We start from the raw sequence: 24,214 nt of genomic DNA on the forward strand, positions 1-24,214 counted from the left end.
CAGCCAGGCTCCAGGCTCCGCTGCGTCCTGCCCAGCACTTTTATCAGCCTTGGACGAGCTCGGAGGACGGCTGCCCAGCACAGCTGTGGGGAGGACCAACAGTGGAGCGAGTCTAGAAGCATGTGCTGGGCGGCTGCAGATGGAGGGGGAGACGCTGAGATTGAGCTATGCTCAGGACCTCCTGAATCAGGAGGCCAGCAGCGCGGCTTCTCGGGGTGCAGCAGGGAGGGCTCACGGAGCCCGAATGCAGCCCCCAGAGCCGGGGTGACTCCGAGTGTGTGCCCTGCCTGGACACACAGTGCCCTCTCTAAGCCCCTCTTCCTTGTCCGCACACAGCGGGTGTAGTGAGGATGACAGGCACCCAGCGCTCAGCCAGTAAGGATGTTCTGAGTTTCTGCCATGTGCCAGGCATAGTTCTGGGCACTGGGAACAAACTAGTGAGAAAGTAAGATTTTTTTAAAGACTTTTGAAGAAATCAGGTTAAAAGCCTCCAGAGAAACCGAGGGACAGCATCCTTGTGGTGCTGGAAATGCTGCTCCATTCCACACCTGTGGTGGTGGTGTGTGACTCTGCGTGCGTGATAAAGCTGCGCACACACACACACACACACACACGGCCACAGGTGAATCCGGGACGTCAGCAAAGAGTGGGTTGTGTCAGCGTGAATACCCTGCTTGTAGCATCATACTACAGTTTTGTAAAATGTGACCCCTGGGGGAGCTCCCTGGACTATTTCCTGCAGCTCCGTGTGGCTGTACAATGATCTCAGTATGAATTCTAGTGAAAACAAGACAAAGTCCCTGGCCTCCTGGGGTGCGCATTCTGGTGGGGAGCTTCTCCTCTGAGAAGTAAGGTGGAGTGGAGTCCCGCCTCCTGTTGGCGTTAGGTACGTAATTACTAATAGTAGTAATAGCCTGGTTAGGGACACCGGATCAGTCAGGGTCCTTCTGGGTTGGAAATAAACTGCGCTCAAACTGGGTGTTAAATTGAAGGGATTTTAATAAAGGCAGCATTCGCAAGGTACGCACAAGTGGGGGACTGCAGGGATGAGGGGACAGAGAGGGGACACCTAGGTAGGGTGTCCACATTGAGAGGACCCCAGTAGGAGCTATGACCGTAGGTAGGGGATGCGGTCGACCAGGTGTCCCAGCGGAGAGGGAGTGGAGAACACCTGGCCTCCCTCCCCTCACTGTCTTAGGATCCACCGAGCCCCCACTGCCAGCTCCAACTAAAAGCAGTGGCCGGGGTGGGGCGACAGAGTCCATGCAGGTCAGCCAGCAGTGCCAGAGAGGGCAGAGAAGGCAGGAGTGAATCTGGAGGGGCACACAGATGATAATCCACAGAGAAACCGTCCATCAGGATGATCTAACTTAAGACCAAGAGACTGGCGTCAGCATTGACTTGCCCATCACGTCCTGGGGCACCCATTAGGGGGAGCAGCTGGACAGGTGAGAAGGCAAGGGCTTGGGTAGCTCACAGTGGAGGCAAGGGTCTCCAGGTGACTCAGAGGATTGGGCCCCTCCCAGGCATCACCTGGCTGCAGGCAGCTGAGGCCCCATGACATGGGAGCCAGGGGGACAAAGGACTCACGACAATGACAGGGAGCACAGGGCGAGGGAGCAGGAACCCTCCCTGCGCTCCCCAGAGCTTCCTAAACCACAGGCTGGGCTTGCAGTGGACTCAACTTCCTCGTACCCCAGGGGCCAGCTCCGCAGTGGTATCTGGGGCCCTGCAGGCTGCTGAGGACCAGAGCACTGCTTCTCTCTCCCTGGTTCCCGGAGGCTGCTGCTGTCCGTTTTCAGCGCTGGGGCCACCGCTGTGAGCAGCGCGCGTGCACACACACGTGCACACACCAGCCTCACTATGCATACCGTGGGCGGGGGAAAGCCCGGGGAGAGGCCTGCACGAAACAAAGCAGAGAGGAAGCTGGATGGCGCGGTCGTTTCCTGGGGCTGCCCTCAGTTGCTACAAACCAGGTGATGAGAACCACAGACACATAGCCTCTTCCGGTGGAGGCCAGCAGCCCAAAATCAAGGTGTCACAGCCTCCAAAGGCTGAAGGGTCCTTCCTTTCCAGGTCCTGGGGCCCCAGGCGTCCCTCGGCTTGTGACCCTCGACCTCTGCCTCCTCTCTCGTTTAAGGTACCAGTTGTTGGATTCAGGGTGATCTCCTCTGATGATGATTCGAAACCTAATGACATCTGCAAAGACCGCGTTTCCAAAGAAGGTCTCATCCAGTTTGCAGGGGTTGGGATGTGGACATACTTCCGGGGCCACCACGGATGGCGACAGGGAATGGGGAGCCGGGTGGAGCAGGGGAGGGAGAGGGACAGCCTGGGCAGGGAGAGGCGAGGGGAAGGAGTCAGCAAGGTGCACAGCCATCAGCCCGTCTGAAAGAGCAAATGGCTAGGCTCAGACCCCAGGTGAAGTCCCGCCCTCGCCTCCCACTCCCCGTGCTAGCTGCGCACCGCGGCTGGTTTTGATTTTCTGCCCTGTGTTTCCTGGTGGGTTTGATGACCTCGTGTTCTATAACCTGGGTGGTTACAAGCAGCCGTCTGTATTTTACAACATCCAGAAAGCCCATGCCGGCTTCAGGTACTGAGTCAGCAGCCTGAGTCTGTGGGAGGAAGAACTCCTTGGGGCTGGGGAAGCGAGCCCCTCACTCAGCAATGACCAATTTCAAGATGGTGACAGCTGGGCGTTAAACCCAGCGGGCCCTTCTGACGGGGACTCACTCTGAGTGGCAGAGGGTTAGGGCAGAGCTTCTCAATGCGGCTGCTCCTGAGAATCACCAGAGGTGATACAGAAACAAAAACAAAACCCAGACGGATGCCCGGGCCCCACCCAGGCCAGTGCAGTCAGAGTCCGGGTGGAACCCCGTCGTCTTCCTTAAAGGGAACCCATCCTCTCCCACGAGGACCTGCGTCTCCCCAGCTGGTGTGGCCACGCAGTGCTCACAGGCCACTGGGGGCCGCACCTGGGTGCCACGGCAGCCATCTGAGAAATGGGGAGAGCCAGGGATGGGGGCTGATGGGCAGGCAACGGGGTTGCCACGGTTAACGGCAGTGAAGTTCTCGGGCCGGCTCCTGGGGGGCCCTGTCAGTGTTGGCTGCCCTAAGTAGGCACCTGGGCCAGCACTGCTCTCGCAGCACAGGTGTCCTGAAAGTGCTTGTGAACGCGTGGTGCCTGGGGGCAAGAATCAGAGGGAAGCAGGGGTCTGAGGTGTGTGGCATCCCCGGGTTGTTTCCTGGCTCCTCATTTGGGTTTCCTGCTAAGAGCAAGGTCCAGCTTGAGCCTTGGCCTAAATTAAACAGCCCCCTCTCTGACCCCCACCCCCACGAAAATACACTCCCACAGCTTACACACACACACACGTGCATGTGTGTGCTTATTTTCTTTGCTGTTCACACTTCTCCTTTTACAGTTCCTCCAATCCTGATCCTAAGACTCCCCTGATTTTGCTCAGAGCCCAAAGCACAGCACTGAAGGCACACACATGGTCTTCCTGCAGTGGGTCAGTGGGTGGGTGGAGGGGCAGTCTAACGCTGGGTGTCCACCATGCTGGGGCCCATAGGGAGGCACAGAAAAGTCAGAGATATGGGTGGAGTCCGCCCTTCAAGGAACAGGCAATATGATGTAGAGGAAGGAGTCATGGTCTACATGAAGTCGAGGAAGGAGCCATTGTCTACATGAGGTCGAGGAAGGAGCCTGCGGTCTATGTGGGGTAGAGGAAGGAGCCTGCGGTCTACGTGGAGTAGAGGAAGGAGCCATGGTCTGTATGGGGTAAAGGAGCCTGTGGTCTACGTGGGGTAGAGGAAGGAGCCTGCGGTCTACATGTTGTGGAGGAAGGAACCATGGTCTGTATGGGGTGAAGGAGCCTGTGGTCTACGTGGGGTAGAGGAAGGAGCCTGCGGTCTACGTGGGGTAGAGGAAGGAGCCTGCGGTCTACATGTTGTGGAGGAAGGAACCATGGTCTGTGTGGGGTGAAGGAGCCTGTGGTCTACGTGGGGTAGAGGAAGGAGCCATGGTCTGTCTAGCAAAGAAGGGGCACGTGGTCTAGAGGTGGACTGTCTGGCTTCAAAACCCACCACCATTGTTCACCAGGAGCATGAACCCAGGCCATTACTTACCTCCTGCTTCCCCATCTGTAACCCGGGAACAAGAAGAGTGCCTCACTATGGCTGTTGGGAGGGTAGGACGAATGCACACATGAGCTAGTTAGTTCCATGCTTATGAAAGAGCCCAGCACAAAGCAAGCCCCACGTGCGTTTCCCGTCCTCGTTATTCACAAGCCGCTTCAACCCAAAGGCTGAGTGTTCCCGGGCTTCCGGCCGCTTGCCGCCGCTGAGCTTCAGTGTTTTCATCTATAAAATAAAGATGAACACAGTACTAGGCATTTAGTAGATGTGCAGCAGAACTTCTCCCCTTTCCTGAAGTTGCTTAGAGTCTAACGGGAACAGGATGCCCGGGGGGGACCTCACAAGTTGAGGTGAGTCTAAATGAGGATTGGATAGGGATTTCAGACCCTCAGTGTTGTGGAATCTCAGAGAAATCAGAGCCCCTTCGCACCCCAACTACGGTCAGTGATGCCTCAGCCTCCTTCCCTTTGCCTGCCCCCAAAGCTGGGTAATTACTACCATTCCAGTACATGACTTCCATTTTTGAAAAGTTGTAATTCCTCCACTAACACATACTTGCTGTGGGACAATTAGAACATACAGATGAACAGAAAGAAGGAGACAGAGAAACCACCATACCCCCCAGCCAGAGATAACCAGTTAACATTCGGGTGAGCACCCATCCAGATTGTCTTACTTAAAACACAGAAATGGGATCGCCCTGTCTTCTAATCCCCTCCAATCTGGCTTCCTCCCCACCCCGTCACTGACCCACCCTCATCAGGGTCACTGGTTACCTCAGTGTGACCTAATTCTGTGGCCACTTGGCTGATGTCACCGCCGCTCTTTCATAATGACACCGCCGTGAGCATCCTTCTTGCTGAAATGTGTCCCAATTCTCATTTATATATAGATTTTTAAATCAACCCCTTCCCCAAATGTGTAGGACCCCAAAGCTATGGAAATAGCAAAACCGGCCTGATCCCCGCCTTTAGCACCCTCTCCCACCTCAGGAAGCCAGTGCATGGGGTCCACTAAGCTGGCCATCTGGCAGCCATAACCGCGAGTCCGGGCCCCGGGTGGGGCTCCGCTCAGCAGGGAAGGCGGATGGTCTAGACCAGTGCTGCCCAGTGCGTGAGCCCCTAGCTGTGCATGGCTACTGGGCAGGGGCAGCATGGCTGGTCCGAACTGAGATGAGCTGCCATATTTTGAAAACTTAGTAGACAGGAGAGACTATGGACTCTGGGAAACAAACTGAAGGTGTCAGAGGGGAGGGGGGTAGGGGACTGGGATAGACCGGTGATGGGTATTAAGGAGGGCATGTATTGCATGGAGCACTGGGTGTTATACGCAAGTAATGAATCATGGAACTTTACATCAAAATCTAGGGATGTACTGTATGGTGACTAACATAATATAATTAAAAATTATTATAAAAAAAGAAAACTTAGTAGAAAGGAATTTTAGATATCTCTGTTTTTACATTAATTGTGGGGTAATATTTTGGATATACTTGGTTAAAATATTTTAAGAACAACTCCACCTGTTTCTTTTTTACATCTTTTTAGCATAGTTACTAGAAAATTTTAAATTATGTGTGTGGTTTAAGTTATATTTGTATTGGGCAACGCTGGCCAAAACATCCCCCTTTTTCACACCCACGGCATTATTCATGCCTGTCAGGAGCATTTCCTTGCTTCCCGGGACCTCACCACCCCAACAGGTGAAAATTGCTCATCTTCGTTTTGCAGATGCAAACATACCCCTTGAAGAGGGGGAGACTTGCCTGAGATCACAGCATGCTGAAAAGAGTACACTCTAGAGCCCGACCTCTGTCCAGAGTCAGGGCATGTCCCTGTCCTCCTTGGAGGCCTCCCTGCCTGGACTCCCATTCCGGGGCTCCCCGCCTTCCAGATCTGGGCCTGCGAGGCTTGGCGCCATGCTCAGCCTTGCTCCTTGCAGGAGTCTAGACTTCCAGGGGACTCTGGTTCTGATCCTGTAAGCCTGAGGGAGCCCAGATAACTGGGGAAAGAAAGCAGGGCCTTCCCTGCCCTCCTCCTGCTGGGCAGCCCTGCCTTCCCCCTGCCCTGCAGCCCTGCCCTCCTCCTGCCTCCCCCTGCCCTGCAACCTTGCTCTCCCCCTGCCTTCCCCTGCCCTGCAACTTTGTTCTACCTCTGCCTCCCCTTTTCCTGCAGCCTTCACCCTGCAGCCTTGCTCTCCTCCTGCTTTCCCCACCCTGCAGCCTTGCTGTCCCCCTGCCCTTCAGTCTTGCCCTCCCCCTGCCCTGCAACCCTGCCCTTTCCCTGCCTCCCCCTGCCCTACAATCTTGCCCTCCCTCCTGCCCTCTCCCTGCAGCCCTGCAGTTCTCCCCTCCCTTCCACTACCCAAGAAGAGCAGGGTTCTATGGAGTGGAGGGAAGGCTGCCACACTGTCCTGCTGGGTCCTGTTTCCATTAGCATGACTGTTGACAGGAACATGTCACAGCAGAAGACAGATACTGGCTTTGTCCCCCGAGTCCTCAGACCTTGGTACCAGAGGTGGCCCCGAAAGTCCTTTTCTCTGTAAATCACTGCATTTATTTAGTCCTTGAAGGGCTGTCCACAGAGCCTGCCAGGCCACAGAGGTGGTGCGTCCAGTCCCTCCTGACAGCCACCACTTCAGTGCGGGGCTGCCCCTGGACACCCTCTCTCTACCACAGGACACCAGAACCCGCCCCTCCAGGAATTTCTTCACAGATGAGAAGCATTTGCCAGTCTTTGTTAGTTGTGATTCGAATCGTCCCGTTTTGCACTATTTATAGCAACATAGTTGGTGAAGCCAACACAGGCTTGGGGGTCCCCACAGTAGCCTCTGACAGCACCCCATGTGCCTTCTGGCTGGGGCCTCACAGCCTGTGTTTATGGGGCATCCCTGCACACCCAGCACTGGGGTCAGAGCAGCCCCTCAACCAGCTCCAGCTGCTCCATTTTCTAAAGGAAGAAACTAAGGGCAGAGAGGTGGAGAGGTAGCCAGGAAATGGTGGCATCGGAACGTGAAGGGGGACCACAGTCCATCAAGGGTCTCAAATAGACCACAGGCCGGGTGACCGTGCAGGAGGCCCCGCCATTGCTGGGATTGTTGTGTAGATGGGCAAGGCAGGATGGCGCCTCTGGGGGGACACTGGGAGAGTCAGCCCGCGCTGGGGGGTCGGGACCCTCCTGCTCTGCTGGTGGGAACCACAACGCGGCACCTGCCGGGGAGAACCGGCCAGCAGCTCCTCAGAAGGTTAAACCTAGAGTCACCACGAGACCCGGCAGTCCCACTTCTGGGCTTAAACCCAAAAGGTTGAGAACAGGCACCAAAGCAGAATCTTGTACACGAATGTCTCTAGCCACACTATTCACAACAGCCAAAGCTGCAAAGGTCCAAGTGTCTGTCACCAAGTGACCGAAGAGATACAACGTGGCCCATCCACATGGCAGGACGTTGCTGGGCCCTGAAAGGGCATGTGGACACGCGCACAGCGGGCAGCACCTGGGCCGGGCCAGGCAGAGGGACAGCAGCAAGCACACAGGATTGCATAGTGTAGGATTCCACTGACATGAAATGTCCAGAATAGGCACATTATAAATGAGCCAGAGAGCAGACGAGTGGTCGCCGGGCTGGCGTAAGGGGAATGGGGAGTGCTGACAGCTGGGTTGGGTTTCTCTGGGGATGATGAAGGTGTTCGGGAACTAGCTAGAGGTGCTGGTTGCACAGCACGGTGAATGTGCTCAGTGCCACGGGTTTGCACCCTATCCGTGGCTCATTTTACGCATGCCGATTTCTCCTCCATATAAAGAATGTCAAGCCGAAACAGATGGAAGAGAAGACAACCAGGGCCCTGGGTGAGGTAACCAGCCCTGGGATTGTGGCAGGAGGGCTCAGCACCGTCCGCCAGACACTCCAGTGTTGTTTTCGGTTTTTACATACAGCACAGAGCCCTTGTCCCTTCTTCTGGTTACTCCATGTCATCAGGGCGGAGGAATCCGCAGTGACAGGCAGCGAGGTCAGGCCATGGGGTGCAGGCGGGGAAGCCACCACCGGCCTCACAAAAGGCCAGCCCGCTGAAGCCAAGAGTCCCGCCCCCAGCCCCCACCGCAGGCTGATTCTCCAGGCTCCAGAAGGTTCTCAACTGTGACCATTTGCTCTTTAAAAGGGCAGGCTCCTTATCTCAAGCTTCCTTCAGCCACCGGGGGAGAGTTCGCAAACCATTTTCCCCCACGACAATCTCATGAGAAGGCTCTGTGCCCCTTCCTCCAGCTCTGGGTTCCCGGGTAGGCCTCTCCAGCAAATTCCCTGTAGGCAGCCAAGATTGATAGCTGCCCCGAGAGGTGGCCCCCGCCCCCACGCCTGAGCTCTGCAAAGGGACCTGGATGCTTTCACGGACAGAGAGCTTCTCCCTTTCCATAACACCCAGCGGGTGCTCTCCGGCGTGTTCCAGCCTCTGCGTTGAGAGCTGCCTTCTGAGACCGGTTGCAGATGGTGTTAGGAAGTGAAGTCGGTTATATCAGAACCACTGGTGACTCCACATCCTTGCTCCTTAAATTAGCAAAACAAAACAAAACAAAAATAGTGGAAGGTCTTAATGCCCGGTGTTGACAAAGGCGTAACAGACATTTGTGTGCACAGCTGATGGACGGGTAAATGCATTTACAGCCTTTTCACGCGGCGAATTGTCAGTGTATACACGGGGGCTTAGAAGGGTCCGCACCCCCTAAGCCGTAACTCTTCCACCGGGAACTCACTCAAGGAAAGAAGCAGGCAGGCCCACTCGATTCACCTGCGAGGAACCACATCCACATGTTGTTGTGTGAAGGGGCGTCTCCAGGAGCAGCCCAGGTGCCGGTCAGGAGGGGACGGGCTGGGGCCCCGTGGAGGCGCTGGCCTCGCGTCCGCACTGCGTCCTGTGCTGCTCTTCCCTTCACTGGCAGAGGCATGTTCCTCATCAGCCGCCACAGGATTCAATTGTTTTAACTTAAAATATACAGGTTCCCAAATAATATTTAACGAAATGGAAATATTTCATGATAAAATGGTAATGAGAGGGGCGCCTGGGTGGTTCAGTTGGTTAAGCATCTGCTCAGGTCATGATCCCAGGGTCCTGGGATCGAGCTGCCTCTGGCTCCTTGCTCAGCAGGGAGCCTGCTTCCCCTGATCTCTCTGCCGCTGCCCTGCTTGTGCTCTTTCACTCTCTCTCTGTCAAATAAATACATAAAATCTTTTTTTAAAAATGGTAACGAGAAAAACAAGATCTAAAATTATGTAATAATTCTAACCATGTTTTATATATATGTATGTAGAGAAAGAGAAAATGTAACAAAATGCTTAAAGCAGCTAATCCCCAAACGGCAGGGTTACAGATAATCGATAAATTATTTCTTAAATGTTTCCATTTTTTAATAAACTTCCATAAGAATGTTTTGTTTTATAATACACATGAGAGACTTACTTTACAATAGAAAGAAACACGCTGGTTTTCAAACCCCTGCCCGTTGCGAGCTACAGAGGCAGCGTGCGCGGTGCTGCGTCACACTGTTGCCGCAGGAGCTCCGACATGACATCGGGGGGAGGCAGGCGTGGGTTGTGGAGAGCCCTCGGGTTTGGGAGAGCCCTCGGGTTTGGGAGGTCCCGACTGGGTTGCAGACCTGGTGCTAGGCAGGGTCCCCCCACCCCCCTGCCCGTGAAGTGGAGGAAATGCCCACCGTCCCCCAAATCCCAGCAGGGCTCTGGGGCCCAGGGCCCAGGACAATGGAGGGTGTTAAGCTGTTTATTATTCCAAGCTAGCAGAATTAGCAGGCTTCACACAGGTACTTAAGACGCACATGCCGCCCTCCAGAACGCCCACCTCCGTCAAGTGCTGCAAACCTCTGATTAGCGATGCTCTAACTGCTGAAAGATCACAGGCCCTTTCCAGGGCCTGACAAACCCCAGAGGCCCCGGAGGACAGCAGCGAGACTTCCAGGATGGTCAGCAACACAGGCTGGGGATACAGGGGGACTTTCCTGCGTGTGGGAGGACACACAGCTCGACCTCCCGTGCCGAGACCCCGCCGGACAGTGAGGGCCGGACCCGTGACACGCCTGACGTGGCTGGGTCCTCACCACACCCTGCAGGTCGGAAGCGGCCAGCCCATTTTACAGATTTTTATTAAGGGAGCTCAGAAAGATTATCTGGCTCTGTGAGAAAACGTTGTTCATTCAGCCATTGTTAAAAAATGTGTACTAAAGCCGCATGTGCCAGGCACTGTTCCTGATGCGGGGGCAACGATAGTGAACCAGTCGACAGGCCTCTGACCTCATGGAACTTGCCTCTCCGGGGAGAGCGTAAACATCAGATACGTAAATGTCAGGTCATGTTGAGTAAAAGGAAGGGAGGGTGAGGGGTACCGCGCTGCGGGGACGGCATCTGAGCGGTTGCCTAGCTCTCCCTGGGAACCCTGCTGCCATTTGGCCTGCATGATGCCGTAGGGTGTGCTGATGTCATATCCCGGTTGTGACATCATGCTGCAGCCATGCAGGATGTCACCACCGGAGGAAACCAGGTGGAAGGTACAGGAATCTTCCCAAATTATTCCTTACCAGTGTGTGTGCATCTACGGTCATCTCCAAATAAAACGTTTCTTAAGAAACAAAAAATTATCAACCCTCCAAATAATAATAATAATAGCTCCCATCTGTCAGGTGTGTGAACAGACTGCAGAGGCTGACCGCCCTTCCGCCAGACCTCCTGGGTTCAAATGCCAGCTCCACTCTGTGCCTTAGTATTTGCATCTGAAAAATGCGTCCAGGGTGGGCCCTACCTCCTCCAGCAGGTGTCCCACTTGTGCTGTTTGTTTCTTATTGTTATGACTCTGTGGAAGGTTCTGGAAGGCTCTGGGCTGGCCTTTCAGGAGCGTGGGTCATCGCCTTACATAATCCTCACGGCCATACTTCAGAGGCATAACTAGACCCCATTTACAGCCTGGGCGGCGGGGCCGGTGGGGCTCAGAGGGCAAGAGGGAGGCTCCTGGGCCCACGGAGAGGGGGCCCAACCCCTGGGCTCAGAGGCTGTGGGAGTTTGGCCAGGGTTGGGGGGGAGGAGGCCTGGCTCTGCAGAAACCACAGCCCCCGTGGAGCAGCACTGCAGCACCCTGCCCTCTGAGCACCGCTGTGCTTTAGAGATGCCCGCATCTTGCCGGAGTGAGGGGCGCCGCGCCACTCACGCTCGCGGAGGGGCTGGAGCTGGGTCAGAGTGGCAGAAGGCCGGCTGCACCAGCCAGCGCTCCTCCTTGCTTCCAAGCCTGCCCCACTTTCTTTCTGTCTCAAGTCCTGAGGTTTGTCTCAGCGAAGAGAGGTTTGGTATTTCCAGAAAGGGTTCTTCTCTTCCCTGAGAACAAACAGACCCCAGCTCGTCACCACCCCAACGGGAGAAGAGATGGAGGAGGAAAGTGGCCGGGCGCTCCTGCCTGTGGCGGGTGGGGGCTCTGGGCGGGCGGCACATCTGCGGGACCACCCCAGCTGGGCCCGCCTTTGTGGGGCAGCAGACGGAGGCCCTCAGAAGCAAGATCGCCCCACGGAGAGCAGCAGAGCTGGCTGGACTGCTGTTTTGACACCGTGCAAGAGGTTGTCCAAGAAAACAGTGACACCTTCCAGCTCCCCAATGCCAGCCTCTCCTCCCAGGACTGCCGACAGGGGAGCCGAGCCCCTGGGTTCCCACCCCAGCTCTGGCACGTACTATCTGTGTGCTGCTGGGAAGTCACCCGCACCTCACTTATCCCATCTGCAAAATCGGCACAAAAGGAACACCTGCCCCACAGGTCGTTGCCAGAGCAACGTGAATGAGGCATGAGAGGCTCCCCAAACAGTGCCTGGATTTCTAGATGCTATCCATACGTTAGCTCTTCTTAACAAGGCTTGCACCTTACAGGAAAGCCGGGAGGCCGACCGGACGTCAGAATTACTTAGGACAAATAACCGACATGTCGGCTCCTATTCATCAAGATTTGCATTTTTTTTTTCACAAAATGTTAAATTTCTATGGTTTTTGTTTTGTCTTATGCTACATTTACCGAGGAAGAGAAAAAGCCCCATGGCGACACGAGGGAGCTCTATGGAAGTCCCATCCCGGGCTCAGAATCTCCTTGGTCTCCCAGTGTGGACGGTGAAGCCCCAGGCTGGGAGTGGGGACCCCTCACTTCCCCACAGACCCACCCAGAAGGGGGCAGAGCAGAAGCAGGCATCCGGGAAATGATCCCCTGCTGCTCCTGTCTGTGCTTCACCCAAGTGCACAGCCCGGAGTGCTCCGGGGATCCGTCCGGTGCGGCAGCCCCTGGGCCGGGGCCGGCCCCCACCCACACAGGGCATCTCCGGTGTGCGAATTCTAAACAGCAAGGCCTCCGCTGTCTTCAGTGAGGCAGGGAAGCTCACGTAAGATGTCTGCAGCTACAAGTTTAGGGTCAGAGCAGTGGGTCTTAGTTCCTTACTGTCCACGGAACTACGTGGGAGCTGATAAAAAGTACTGACATCTCCCCAATCTTCGGGGTGGCATCAGGCATCTGCACTGTCAAAGCTTTCTAGGGGACCCTACGGGACAGTCACCAGGTGGGGGGTTGGGAGGCTTAGGGTGGGAGCAGCAGAGACAAGCTCCAGCCGGCTGACCGAGAGAGGCCAAATGGTGAAGAGGAGGGTGATGCGGGGTCCATCCTGCCTTCCCTCACCAGCCCCTCCCCCAGCTTCTCCTCTGGGCTCCAGCCTGGCTGATAGCAGAGCCTCCCCTTCTCACCACTCATCCCTATCCCTAGTGTTCTTCTCTCCTCCGCCCGGCCCACCTGTCACCCTTTCCCGCGGTTCTCTTCCCCGTGTCTCAGGCAGGACAACACCCAGTCTTCTAGGTCCTGCCTCTCGGGCTCTTCGGGCTTCCTGCTCTGATGCTTGAGGGGTGGGGGGCTGCGGCAGCCACGCTGGGAAGGAAAGCTGGCTCCCGAGTCGTTCTCGTGGACCAACCAGATCGGCAAGTGAGGCTTTTCCAGAGCAGCATTGCTCCAACTCTGGCCTTAGTTCCCTGGGCCACTGCCCGTCCATCCGGAGTTCAGACCACACTCTGAGCACCTCCCTGCCAACGCATTTCCAGCTGTCCTGTCCCCTCTGCCTGACAAGGGTCCAGAAAGCTCAGCACAAAAGTTGCTGTTGGGCTGCCTGCCGTCCTGCTGCGAGGCTCCATGGCCATCACCAGGGCCACTGTCTCCCCGGACGGCATGCACAGGGGTGTCTGCTAAGAAGGGGGCAGCGACACCTGTCCAGAAATGAAGGACTGCACCCAGGGCCGCCACGCCGCACGCGCTGTCTCAGCAGGGCTTTCGTTCCCTGCCCGTACTGTTGCCCAGGGTGGCTGCCCAGGAAGGAATCAGGCCTTGCGTCTGAGCTGAAAAGCTAACTGCTCATCTGTCTACGTTGGGGAAGGGAATAAAATTTCCCGAGCAAGGGCCCCAGGAGAGATTAGGCTTCACGAAGGGAATCTGCAGGGTCTCGCATTGCCCCAGAGGATGTGTAACTACATTTCAGGCAGAAAAATCAGACAGTGGCTGTGGGTCGTGGGTCCCCTGTCCGATCGCTGTGTCAAGTCAGTTGGTCATGAAAACAGTTAAGTGAATCAAAAGATCAGTTTTAGGGTGAGGGAAGAAAGGCATGTGATAACTCACCCACCCCAGCACACACGTACACCGTGGCACGGGAGGGACTCGACCAGCTCTCCTAGGTCCGGCTGCAAGCTGCTTCCCGGACGCTCGTTCCTGTGGGCCAGGAGAGGTTAATGAGCGAGAGGGTGGTCGGGAAGACGTGCAAAGAACCTCTGTGCTGGGACCAGCCCCTCACTGTTTACAGGAGAAAAAGCAGCCCAGAAATAAAGACGCACCCGTGGCCTCACAGACAATGGGAACAGATGCCCCTTCTCCCCCTCCCGACCCTCTGCAGAGACCCCAGGCCCAGCTCTGAGTCGGCATGCCCACGCGGATGCGCGGCAGCAGGCACACACGCGTCTCTAATGAGCGAGCAAATGTGGGGAAGGGGTGGGGTTTTATATCACCAGTGATTTTTTTTTTCATTTGAATGTAGACATCTGGCATCCTATAAATAAAATAGAAAATGTAAATATTGTAAAACCCATTAGAGAGTGGTTTTAGGTTTGGTGAGAGCACGGGTCAGCTGCAGCCCCAGTTCACTGTGCTGGGAAACCATCACCCCCACACGCGGGCCTTCTCAGCCTGCCGCCCGTCACCCTTGTCACCCTTGTCACCAGGTGGCCGGGCTGCACTCTGCCTGATGAAGAAAGGTGGAAACGGGGGCCAGTTGTCTCATATTGATTATGTCCCATTAACAGTGTTCGAGAGCTACCTAAAATCTTTTCTGCTTTCATTTTATTCCATGGGGGGAAGCGCTTTGTGAAGGAGTAGCACGTCTCTGTGGTAAGAACACAGATCCCATGCACACCAGTTAAGCCTCGAGACGTGGCCCCAGCCAGATCTCCAGGACCACGTTTAAAACGCTCCTCAAAAGACATTTTCTGTTTGAGACATATTAAAGAAGCTTTATTTAATAATGCTCGATTTGACTTATCCCGTTTAAATATTTGCTCTGATCAGCAACCATTTGATCCCGGTTTCGTTGCTGGCTGCAGACTAATTTCTCCGGGTTATTTTTCTTTGGTGCAGGGTTGATCCCGGAGGCAGAGTAGCTGCTCTCGGGTTCCCTCCTTTCCTCTAATCCGCGCTGTGGGTAGAAAGGAATAGCGCCATAAAAAGCCTGAACTGGAGGCCACTTTTATAACGTTTATATTGCTCGTCCTCCCATCTGTCTGGTTGAAGGCAGAAAATGTCATTTAAAAGACTTCTCCTGATCAGATAATTAAAAGGAGAGATTTCTCCTTTTTAAGGAGAACATCAGATTATAAAGAAATTTCCAAGGAGGCGATCTTTTCGAGGTGTATTCTGCCCTCTGCCTTCCCCCATTCAGGGACGTTTATAACAATCGCTCACACCAAATGCATGGTCACGCATTAGGAGTGGAAGATCCTAGGACAGCATGGAGAAGAGGAGTCATTTAATATCTTAATTCACTATGTTTTCAAGGACAGAATGACACTTTGATTTCTACTGACTTTGGGGACACTCCATATAGATCTTTTTGGTTATCGTTACAGCTATTGTGAAGATTTTACTCTCAAAGTTTAAAAAAATAAAGCCTTTTCTTTTCTTTCTTCTTTTTAGGTTTTATCTTTGCATGCTGCCTTTGAAAACAGCAGCCTTGAAGCCAGCGGCCCTGGTCCCCTCTCCAGGTCTCCCGAAGCCGTTCATTACGACACAGACCCCTGACAGCTACTCCGGATCCCAGCCCAGGGTGAGCCGGACCACGGTGAGGGCAGTGCGTTCTCTGAGTGGCCTCTTGGAGGGGGCTCTTCTCCCAGCCAGGGAGGGGTCTTTCTCTGCGAGAGGGGTGTTTACGATGGCGGGCCAGCGCCTGGTTTATGGACCCCGGCCGGGTGGGAGGGTGCCGCCCCGCCAGCCTGCAGCCTGCGCCGGCCTGAAGTGTTTACCGCGGGCGTGATTTACACCGTCCAGGTGTTCATTTGGGAAACATCTCGGCTCCGAGCTGACACGGCGATTGCCCTGGATTTGCAGACTTAGGCATTTTTTCTGTTCCTAACAGTCCAGGACCCAGAGATGGTTAAAAAAAAAAAAAAAAAAAGTACTGGCCCAAAGTGGTTCGTGTCCTGTGATTGGCACACTGGAGGGCTGAGGAAGCACTAGCCCCATGCAGGAAATTCACCGGTACCGAGTCTGCCCCCTCATCAGACTAATTCCTTCTGTCGGCTTGTTCTTCAGCCTTTCAGTAGCTGCAGACATGCTACATCTAGGCTTCCCCGCTGCTCCTTTAGTGCCCTGGTGCTTTCCAGAGTGCCCCCGAGGCAGGGCTTTCCTTGGGTGCGACTCGGGGTCCTCAGGTACGGCAGACACATCCTGGAGAGGGAGCCTGGGGCTGGTGGGGATTTGTTCTGCGTGGACCCGCCTCAGCTGGGGTGCTTGCACTCGGACGGACCCCCTCGACGGAGGCTGCTTCCACAATAGACCGCCTGCCTTCCTCCTCGCTCACTTTCAGTGCAGGCAGCATTGTCACTCTTTTTCACTGGGTTTGTGTGCGGAGTTCCTAACACCTGTCCTGGGGCAGCCTTGTGTCCTCTGAACGCTGAATTGAAACATGCCCCAAGGAATCAAAATGGTTTTTCCATTTGCCAAAAAACATATATTTTAAATTGTGCTTAATCATATCCATCCCATCCCCTTTTAAAGGAGCTTGGACATTTATTATATACCCATTTTTACACTTATACTAATCTTTTCTCCAGCCACTTCTGGTAACTCCAATGAACAAGAAAACAACTATACTTTTGCCTCATATAGAATATCATAGCTCTATCTATATCTGTATGTATATATATCTATATCGGGGTGAGAGTAAGTGAAGATACCAGTAAGGGAATTGAGAATGATTCTTTGTCTATGTTTTCATTTTTGCAAATACTTTTTTTACCGATCCAGAGAATACTGGGCTGCTTGTAGGAGTTCATTTCAATTTCGCTCTTTCTCTCTCTTTGACAAAATGTCTCCAAAAACCATTGTTTGCCTCCTTTCACAATCTGCAGGCATAAAGCATTTGGTCAAACACAGGCGGGTAAAGAGTAGGGGCCATCAGACCCAGGTTTAGCAAATGATATAATTCCTTCTGAGTCCTACGTTTAAAACAGTCTTTTCAGCCAGTGCTTTGAATACTGACAAATTCACTAAAAAAGCATTCAGACCTCCCGTTTGTATTCCTTTCTCCCGGATTGTGAATACATAAACCTCCCACCATAGAAAAATATCATTGATTTGCCACACTAAACAGGGACATGTTTTCACCAGCAGTGCGACCGTTTGAAATTATCAGCCCTGGGGCAAGAAAAAAATTCCAGCAATAAAACAAAAACCTTTATTTCTAAACATCAGGCTGAAGTCCTTTTAAGTGATCATGGACTCCCGGGGAAAATGGTTTTTCTCTGTTACTGTTCACAGCCTAGTATCGAGAAGCACCATGGAAAATACCCTGCTGATTCAAAGAAAAAGATCTGACGTTTAGAAGAACTACTTTTGCCGTTGGTATAGACTCCCTGACTGTGTGCATTTGTAAACTCTTTGCTGAATCTAAGTAGGGTGCCTCCGCAGACACATGAAAGTGCATGTGACCACGGTCTGTTCTAAAGAACGGCCTGAGAAGGCTGAATTTTCAAACGCACGACACAGCACCAATGCCACGGTGAGCACAATTTCACTAACCTGCCGGATTCATTTATTTTAACCTCTGCTGGAACGGCCCCAGAAAAGCAGGTGACTATTGAAAGATTTTGTTTTTCATTCTAAATAACAAGAGGGATAAAATGAATGTCATTCTATGGGGTCTGAACATTAAAATGTAAGAGGGAGTTCGCCAGGATCTGGTAAATGGCTAAACAGATTAGTAGCCTTACTTTTTAACATATAAACATCTGAAACCCGTTTCCTGTTTAAGAAGAAGAAGAAGAAAAAAAAAGTCTAGGTGGATGACCTCGGGCACTTTTTTTGATTAACAAATGTGAATTGTACATCATGGTGGAAAAAAAAATGGCGCACGCTTGGTGGTCTTTCTACAGTCTGTATATGGGAGAGAGAGAAAAAAATACAAAAATAAACGTTACCTTCTCACTTCCAGGGTGGGCAATGCCATTTCTACAGCGGCGTCCAGGGCTCTGGCAAATGTTAAGGCTGTCACCGCGGACAGAATCCCCATGGTCTGTGTGCCTCGATAGGGTCCGAAGAAAAACATTCCCTGCATTCCTGCCGGCTGGCCCTATCTCCAGGCCCTGGGCTCGGCCCTACAGACCCGTGTCACCCCGTCAAGCGGCGTAGGACACGGCTAATCTAAACCCACGCCTTCCCCAGCCGGCCCGGCAGCCGGGCGAAACCCGGGCCAGTTTGCTGCCTACACCCCACACACAGAGTTGGGGCTCTGCCTTAAGGATGAAGCACCAGCTGCACCTTGTTCAGCCGAGAAGGGCTTAGAGGTGCTGGCACGTTCTGACAAGATAGATTTTATAGGGTTTGTGCTAAAATTTGATATTGGAAGTTGGGATTCCAATCCCGTGTCTCGAATGATAACAATAACAGCTGGGACCTTTAAGAAATGTGTGTATTCCTTCTATTTAAGAATTACATAATGAAAGCAATTTATGTCAAACACCTTATAAGGGAAAGATTTAGCCCGAATGTCAATATAACATATAATACTTTGTATATTAAGATAGGGGAAAAAATCCATATCAGCGCCAAATATTATTCTTGGTTTGGACTATCGGATATGTGGGGCCTGTAAAAATTTAAAGTAAGCATCTCCTTGCTTTAATTTACAAATTCATGGAGTGGTGCTTTTTTTTGAGGGGGGTGGATATTATTTCTATTTTTAAAAAGCCAAGTGCTGATGAATCATGATTTGTTTTTTCACGTCCTTCTGGTGAAAAGACACAAAAGAAGTGCACGACTTGATGTTGTTTGATTTGATTTTTACGACCTGCATTCTCGTGATGGGAGCGCTCGCCGGCCCCTAGGCTCTGACGCCTCCCTTGTTGCCCGAGAGCAGCGGAGGCTTTGGGGAGTCCCTGGTGGCCAGAACTTCTGCAATTCTGATGAGCAAACGGGGCAGTCGCTCAGAAGGAAAATCTCTCTGGGTGAAGGAGCCAGACGTGGCAGCTCAAGGCAGCCTCTGCCGGTGGACCTCAGAGGGGCTCCGGAGGGCTTCCCGCTTCCCAGCGACAGCCACCAATTGCCCAAGTTTTCTGAGGGGAGTGATTCCACTGCCAAACCGACAGGATTCCTGCAGATGCCGGACGCTCGGCAATGACCACGTGGCCCTGCCAGGCGGGCTTGTTAGGAAAGCCCAGCTTCCTCCTTATCTTGTCCGCTCAGACAAAGAGCAGAACCTAAGCGAGAGGAGAAGAGAACCCCAATTAGCAAAGCCCAGAGACGCCCCCCCCCGCCCTGCACCCACTTGTGGGGGTTCAGCTCCGCCCTCGCTCCTCTCTGGCTTATCGGCCCTGTGACCGGGTTAATGAGAAGAGCCCAGCTGGGTGGTGGCAGGAACGGTCATCTGGACAGAGGCCATGGGGACAAACACAAACCATGGCTCCTCGGGCTCTGCTGGAACCCGTGGACACCGACTAAAACTCGGCAAAACGCACTTCATTTCTCCTGTTCTCAGGTCGCAGCCTGAATGGAAGCGCTCCTGAGCAGACCAGACTTTGAACAGTGACTTCTGAAGCCTGTCCCCTCCCTCCTCCGTCAGAAAGTAGCTGCAAGCTCCGGGCAACCAGCTTGCTTTCGTGCTTCCTTCCCCCCCAGACCCTCTGGGTGCCCTCCCTCGTCTTACCACCAGCACCACACAGAAGCCGGCGGGCATGTGCAGCAGGCGGACTGGGGCGCCGGCCCTGGCTGACCACCGGAGAGAACCAGGCGCTGGGGAGGGCCTGGCAAGGGCATCCCAGCACAGCGTGCGTGCTCGAATACAAACGCGCTGTGCAGAGTTTCGGGAGACGTGGGCGATTTGCAACAGCAGCTTAACCCAGATCGTCTCCCCTCTCCTCAGTGACGTCCCTGTTCACGATCATTGCCCCCAACACAAGGAAACAGCAGGCAGGGAAGAGGTGGCCGCGGTCACAGGGGAGGCTGCTCCGTCCCCAGCGATAACCACGCGGCTAACGGCCGGCCTCGTGGAGGCGATGCTGGACGCCAAGTGCCTTGCGCTGCTGCAGCCCCTCACAGGAAAGGCTCATCTGACCCCCAAGATGACCCAGGATGCAGATTCTCCTTGCCTTTATTTTGTGGAGGCAGAGAGAGGTCAGCCTCTGAAGACCAGATGGAGGGACAGCAGCAGAGTCACAGGGTCAGGAGCCAAAGCCATGCCGTTTTCCAGCAGAGCCGGGATGTAGCCTCCGTGCTGTGACATCAGGGGTAAAGCCCAGCTCACATCGCCCGGGGTCGAGCCCTGGCCCGCCTCCTGGGAACGTCACTTGACCCTCTCGAGCCTCCAAATGCTCACCTGCAAAGTGGGGTCGTACTGGTCCCACCTCACAGAGTTGCTCAGGATTGCATAAAATAGGGCCGGAAAAGCTCTCCTCACATCTACGGTGGTCAGCCCACGACCAAGCCGCCTCTCCACTCACAGAGGGGGTCGCAGAACGCAAGAATCGCTTCGGGAGTCCACCTGGGAACTGGGCCACGGTCTCAAACATGGGATAGCAAAGCTGCTGGGGGTGTAGAGTGTGGAAGCCCCAGCTGGCGGCGACGGCTTCAGTGCCCGCAGGGAGGGTGGGCACAGCGCCCCAGGCCCCAGCCCTCACAGGGAGGGACCGCGCGGAGGCCCCAGGCCTGGCCTTGGTGGTCACATGACATGTCATCACAAGACGGCCCAGGAGCCCCGGCAGGCTTGCCGCCCACCCACCAGCCTTTTGGCCACCCTGGCCGCCCTCTGGTTTCTGTCGCATCTGTTTGGACGGCAGACCCCCGCGGGAGCCCTCCTTCTCCACTCGCTTCAAAGTCCACCGGCCCTCACCCTTCAAACAGCGTGTTGATGGTTGCACAGGGAGCCCAGGAACAATAAACAGCCCCGCATCCTGAAGCCCGTTGGCTCCAGGCCTCGGGGACCTTCCCACCCGCAGAGGCCAGGCAGCATGCCTGCTGGGGGCCTGGGCGTCGGGCAGATCAGGTTCAAATCCCACTTCTGCCCCATGAGCTGTGTTTGCTCAAGCAAGTAGCTTGCCCCCTCTGGATCCCAGTTTCCCCAGCCAGAAAAGGGCAGCAGAGATGGGCAAAGAGCTGGTTGGCACGAAGTATCAATTATTATAGTGCTATTTAATTCAGACTAAGGAAAACACCTGAATGTGTGGAGAGCAGGAGTCCGTTCCTAAAAAAACACGATGCTGCCCCATCACCGGAAGGTCTCACGGGAAGGTCACCAGGGGTCTGGCAAGGCAGTGCCTGGGGAGCTCTGCCTCAGGAGACCTGGGTTTGCTGCCACGTACCTGCGACGTGGCCCTGGGCATACTGCTTCTCATGTCTGGATTCATTTCCCCCTCGTACACGACGATCCCCACGTTTTCTGCCTACCTTCTTCCTCTAACTACCAAATAAAACCTCCCACCGCTGAAACGTTACCTCAGCGCAAACACGTGTTCTCAGCCACACTGGACACTTAGAGCACCCACACCCACAACTAAAACGATGCTGAAGTTTTGCAAATATAAAAAACCTGAAAGTGGTGGGATCATGGGTGATTCTCTCTAACACCTCTTTTTTTTTTTTTTACTTTTTTTAAGTTAAGTTTTTAATTTTAAATCCAGTATAGTTAACATGCAGTGTGATATCAGCGTCAGGTGTGCAACATAGTTGTGCGACTCATAGGTGTGTGACTCAGCACCTGCATCCATCCCCCACTGCTCCTCACGATGCGTGCGCTCCTTCACCCCCATCACCTGTCCCCCCCCAACCCCCACCTCCTCCCCTCTGGGGACCAGCAGCATGTTCCTCAGAGTTAAGAGTCTGCTTTTTGGTTTCTTTTTTCTTCTCTGTCCATTTGTTTTGTTTCTTAAAATCCACACGTGAGTGAGATCATATGGTCTTTGTCACTCTCTGACTTACTTCACTTAGCATCACGCTCTCTAGCTCCACCCACGTCGTTGCAGGTGGCAAGCTCTCGTTCTTCCTTATGGCTGAGTAATATTCCGTTGTGTATATATAATACCACCTCTTCTTTATCCATTCATCTGTCAGTGGATGCTTGGGCTGCTTGTGGATAATGTTGCCATAAACACAGGTGTGCATGTATTCCTTTGAATTCGTGTTTTTATATTTTTTGGATAAATACCCGGTAGCAAGATTGCTGAATCATAGGGTAGCTCTACTTTTAATTTTCTGAGGAGCCTCTGTACTGTTTTCCACAGTTTGCGTTCCCCCCAGTTTGCGTTCCTGCCAGCAGCACTTGAGGGTTCCCCTTTCTCCTCATCCTCGCCAACACCTGCTGTTTTCTGTGCTGTTGATTTTAGCCATTCTGACAGCTGTGAGGTGGTGTCTCATCGTGGTTTTGATCTGCATTTCCCTGATGACGAGTGATGTGCAGCGTCTTTTCATGTGCCTGTTGGCCATCTGGATGTCTTCGTTGGAGAAATGTCTGGTCATGTCTCCTGCCCACCCCCCTCCATGGGGAAGGGAGGATGGGCAGAGGGAGAGGGAGAGAGAATCTCAGGCAGACTCTGCAATGAGCACTGAGCGTGGAGCCCAACACGGGGCTTGATCCTGCAACCCTGAGATCATGACCTGAGCTGAAGCCAAGGGTCAGATGCTTAACCGATTGAGCCATCCAGGTACCCCTCTTCTGCCCATTTTAATTTGATTATTTGGAATTTTGGTGTTGAGTTGTATCAGTTCTTTATAGATTTTGGATATTAGCCCTTTTATCAAATATGTCATTTGCATATATGTTCTCCCATTCCATAAGTTGCCTTTTAGTTCTCTTCTTCCCTTCGCTGTGCAAAAGCTTTTTATCTTTATGTGTTCTGTAACATATCTTTGATTAAAGTCTTGTATCATCTTTTCCGAACCCCTTCTATGAATTTCTCCTGATAGGCATGTAGTGGTGATGACAGGTGTAGCTGTACCCCATTCCCCCGCACAGCCCTGCAGCCTGACATGTACCTCATCCTGTGTAGAGAGTGTTCTAACGGGGGGCCACATCCCTCCCTTTTTTGAGTATTTACATGATTTCATGTTTACGTTACGTGTTTATCACTGCAACTGGAGTATTTTACCCGGAAAGCTTTTTACCATATTTCAGCTTATTTGGGGGTAAGGTGGGATAGATAGATTTCCGGTAGTAATAAAACAGAGTCAAAGGCAACCAGCCTTTGATGACCTTTGATACATTTTAATGGCACTAAGGAGCCCCCCCAAGGGAAGCACCTATGCCCAAGCAGTACCGCATTGGTCAAAGCTTGGTTGAAATGGCCTGATGGTCTTTGCCTTTGAATTGAAAGAACCTGCATGAACTCAGACTTTTACTGAGAAGCAGACATGGTGAGGAAGATATTTTTTTTTCATTGTCACAAATTTTTTGAGGGAGAATAGCTTTATAGATGAGATTAGCATTAAGAGAATTATTTACAGAGACTGTGGAGAAACCATTTCTGCTGATGAAGATGAAGACATATCTAAAAGGAATAGAGAAAAATGAAAAACCTAAATTGCCATGGCAATAGAAGAACAGTCTCTGAAAGGTATCATGTCTTAAAACCTACACCCATAAGTGGTGGAGAGAGGTGGGTGGAGCCAAACCACAGGATGTCAGGGCTGCAAGGCACCTAAGAATTTGTCTTGTCCAAGGCCCTTCTATGCAACATGCACACTGTTCCCTGGGGTCTGGCTGAAGTGCAGGTTCAGGATCAGCACGTCTGGGTGGGGCTGAGATTGTCCATCCTTAAGCAGCACCCAGGGATGCCCAAAGTCACTGATCTCTGAACCACTGAATGGCCATTGATCTGGAGCAAGAGTTCGCAACTTGGACTAGACTTTAGAATCACCAGGGGAGATTTTTAAAAACTCCAATGCCTAGGCTGCACTCCAGACTAAACCGGAACCCTCGTGCTTGGGGCCCTGGCATGAGGATGTTTTCAAAGCTCCCAGGTTCTCTGATGTGCAGTTGATGTAGATGCTTCCTTCATCTGGGCTGGGTAGGAGGACCGGAAGACTGATCCCCACTGTTTGGGGTCTTGGAAATTCACAGGAAGGGTGCAGGCTATGGTGGATTGCCCAAACGGCAGGGGTAACAGATCCCAGCAAATCAGGGCATCCAAAGCAAGAAGAGCATTGAGGAATCTGATGTTTTTCCGAACACACTGAGGGTAGAAGTCCGAACAAAGGCCATCCCCAGGGGAAAGTACAGGCTGAGAAGGGGCAGTACTGACGGGGGAACCCCAGGACTGGGGATATTAA

General features: G+C 53.2%; 2 long non-coding RNA genes across 3 annotated transcripts in view; one reads left to right on the top strand and one right to left on the bottom strand.

The window, feature by feature from the left end:
• LOC123776672 (uncharacterized) overlaps positions 1 to 15,509 on the top strand; it is a 107,857-nt gene extending 92,348 nt beyond the window's left edge. The window contains exon 3 of the long non-coding RNA XR_006775439.2: positions 15,377 to 15,509. This is a non-coding gene — a long non-coding RNA (uncharacterized LOC123776672). The remainder of the gene's footprint in view (positions 1 to 15,376) is intronic.
• LOC148108202 (uncharacterized) lies at positions 987 to 18,323 on the bottom strand. 2 transcript variants are annotated; one of them, XR_015727993.1, is made up of 4 exons: positions 17,878 to 18,323; positions 13,818 to 13,903; positions 4,129 to 4,362; positions 987 to 2,332 (listed from the first exon to the last, which is right to left on the bottom strand). It is a non-coding gene; the product is annotated as an uncharacterized LOC148108202 (long non-coding RNA). The 2 variants fall into 2 exon arrangements; XR_015727992.1 differs by having other exon boundaries at positions 987 to 2,388.
• Between the last annotated feature and the right edge of the window lie 5,891 nt (positions 18,324 to 24,214).

Source organism: Ursus americanus, chromosome 21 (genome assembly GCF_024610735.1).
Source record: "Ursus americanus isolate L20-20 chromosome 21, mUrsAme1.1.p, whole genome shotgun sequence".
Lineage (NCBI taxonomy): Eukaryota > Metazoa > Chordata > Mammalia > Carnivora > Ursidae > Ursus > Ursus americanus.